The sequence below is a fragment of the Hevea brasiliensis genome, chromosome 5, assembly GCF_030052815.1.
Source record: "Hevea brasiliensis isolate MT/VB/25A 57/8 chromosome 5, ASM3005281v1, whole genome shotgun sequence".
NCBI lineage: Eukaryota > Viridiplantae > Streptophyta > Magnoliopsida > Malpighiales > Euphorbiaceae > Hevea > Hevea brasiliensis.
The window spans coordinates 109,660,246-109,663,243 of NC_079497.1; the positions used below are offsets into that span (position 1 = coordinate 109,660,246).

General features: G+C 36.9%; 1 non-coding gene across 1 annotated transcript; it reads right to left on the reverse strand.

The window, feature by feature from the left end:
- Window positions 1-1,252: 1,252 nt before the first annotated feature.
- Window positions 1,253-1,359, reverse strand: LOC131180460 (small nucleolar RNA R71). The gene has a single exon (XR_009149231.1). It is a non-coding gene; the product is annotated as a small nucleolar RNA R71 (small nucleolar RNA).
- Window positions 1,360-2,998: the final 1,639 nt, after the last annotated feature.

A 2,998-nucleotide genomic window follows, 5' to 3' on the forward strand; every position in this document is an offset into this window, starting at 1 on the left:
TAACTTCTAATACTTATAAATGCATCAACCAACATCATTAAATCACTTTATATACATCATAGTCATCAAAAACCATCACTCACCATGGGTACCAAAAATTCACTCCCCTCATAACTCACCTATTTCTTTTAGTTTCTTACAAATTTCACTTCATTTTAACCTTAACTCAAGGATTAATAAAGGAAGGAAGGAAGATTAGGCACTAACCTCTTGGGTAACTTGTTAAACTTCAACTTTTCTTCTTCTTTTCACTATCAATGGCTTCCTTATGGAGTGGGCTAAATTTTTAATGAAGGGGTCTATGGGTTTTGGTGAGGAGGAAGTTTGGAAAATCAAGCTTTAGGGAAGACAAAAATGGAGGGAGAGAGCTCCCATGGTGGACGGCAAGGAGAGAGAGAGAGAGAGAGAGAGAGAGAGAGAAGAGGGAAGAAGAAGATGGTTGGTGGGGTTTTGTCTCTTGTGGGTATTTATATATATACATTTATGTGTACTTTATTGTTTTTAAATTTCATAAATCTATTTCCTTTCTTTCCTTTTCTTTCCTTTCCTTTTTTTTTTCTTTTCTTCTTCTTTCTCTTCTCATTTTTCAAATTCAAATTCATAAATTTAATTTATGTTATTTATTTTATTTCCTAATTTTAATTTGACATTTATGTCAAAATTCACATCTATGGGTGAAATGACCAAAATGCCCTTCATGGTGCATATCGGGTTATTTTTATTATTTTTGTACCAAATAAATAAATTCTCTAAATTTTATTTTATTTTCTCAAAATTTTTCCTACATTTTTTTTTAATATTTGTTTCATTAATTTATGCCTCCTCACTATAGTTTAAGTGTAGTTCCAGACATTTTAATTGTCCGAACAGATATTAGTCATCAGAACAGTAAAATGTACGGACTACCTTTGGTGAGGGCATTACATGTGCAGATGTGAGAGATAACAGACCTATTATTGGAGCTAATCAATTTGAGTTAAAGACGGGTCTCATTCAAATGGTTCAGAATTCACAATTTGGAGGTAGTCCACTTGAAAATCCTCATTCTCATTTGAAGAAATTTTTGATGATATGTGGCACACAAAGGCAGCCTGGAGTTTCAGATGAAGTTATTTGGCTCACTTTATTTCCATTCTCTCTTCGGGATTCAGCATTGGAGTGGTATGACTCACTTCCACAAGCTACTATAGCTACTTGGGAGCAACTATCTCAAGCTTTTCTATCTCAGTTTTTCCCACCTAGGAAGACCACTCATTTGAGGAATTTGATGGTAGCTTTTAAGCCAAGGGATGATGAAACTTTGTATGAATCTTGGATGAGATTTAAGGAGCTTGAAAGGCAATGTCCTCATCATGAAATACCCAAATGGATGATTGTTCAGAATTTCTACACCAGAGTTACTCCAGCCATAAGAAACACAATTGATTCACAAGCAGGAGGAGATTTCATGAGAATGACAAGTGAAGAATGCTATGATTTATTAGAGAAGATTGCTCATAATACCCATTTGTGGGGAAATCCTAGAGCACTTGAGCCAAAGAAGGCTGGGATTTATGAACTTGACTCAGTTAGCTACATGAATGCGAGATTTGATCAGTTGACTCAGCTTCTTAGTGATTTTGGCACAAAGGCAACAAACTCAACTCCTACAACTATGCAACAAGTTGCCTTCACAGATGGAACCCAAAGTTGTGGAGTTGATTACTCTTCTTATGGTGATGATTATTTGCAAGAACAAGCTGCTTATGCAGGAGGTTATCAACATAAACCTATGGGAAATTCTTACTCTAATTTGAACAACTCAAAATGGAGACCACAAGCAAATTTTGCTCAACAAGGTCAAAGCTCAAATTATCCTCATAACCAGCAGTATATGCAGCAAAATAGGTCTCAATTTCAGCCTCAATTTCAGCACACAAGGCAGCCACAACTTGGATATCAAGCAAGAGCACAACAATCCCTTCCACCTTATGAACCGAAGCCAACCTTGGAAAGCATGATGGAGAAATTTTTTGCTGAACAAAGTAAGATGAATAGCGAATCGGAGGAAGAAATGCAACACATGAGACAAACCATGGATCAATTACAAGTCCCCAATCGCATGTTGGAGACTCAATTGGCTCAACAAACAAGCTCATCGGGAAGCAAATCCTATGGGAAACTACCTAGCCAACCACAAAACCCTCATGAACAATGTAAGGTTGTGACCTTGAGAAGTGGTAAGAAAGTTGGTCAAGAGAGTGAAAATAAGAGAGAAGAAAAAGAGAGCACAAAAGAAGAAAATTCAGTTGAGAGCAAGAAAAATGAAAAAGAAGAAGAAAGCAAAAGTGAGCAAGATGAGGGAGAGAAACCATACATCTCACCTGAACCTTACAAGCCCACCCTTCCCTACCCTCAAAGATTCATCAAGCATAAGCTAGACAAACAATTCGGCAAATTCCTTGAAGTGCTAAAGAAGTTGTATATCAATGTGCCATTCACTGAAGCACTATCCCAAATGCCAAGTTATGCCAAGTTTTTGAAGGAGATTCTTTCCAACAAGAGAAGACTAGAAGATTATGATACCATCAACTTGGGAGAGCAATGCAGTGCTATAATTCAGAAGAAGTTACCTCCCAAACTCAAAGATCCGGGTGTGTTTTCCATTCCTTGTCATATTGGTGATAATTGTGTGGCAAATGCCTTATGTGACCTTGGAGCTAGTGTCAGCCTAATGCCACTTTCAATATATGAGAAGTTGAATATGGGAGAGTTGAAGCCCACAAACATGTATCTTTCATTGGCTGACCGTTTAATTAAGTATCCAGAAGGCATTCTAGAAAATGTGCTTATCAAGGTTGGGAAATTCTACATTCCGGTGGACTTTGTCATTTTAGATATGGAAGAAGATACAAAAATTCCTATCTTATTGGGAAGACCCTTTTTGGCAACAGCTAGTGCATTAATTGATGTAAAGGGTGAGAAATTGACACTTAGAGTGGGAGATGATCAAATGATA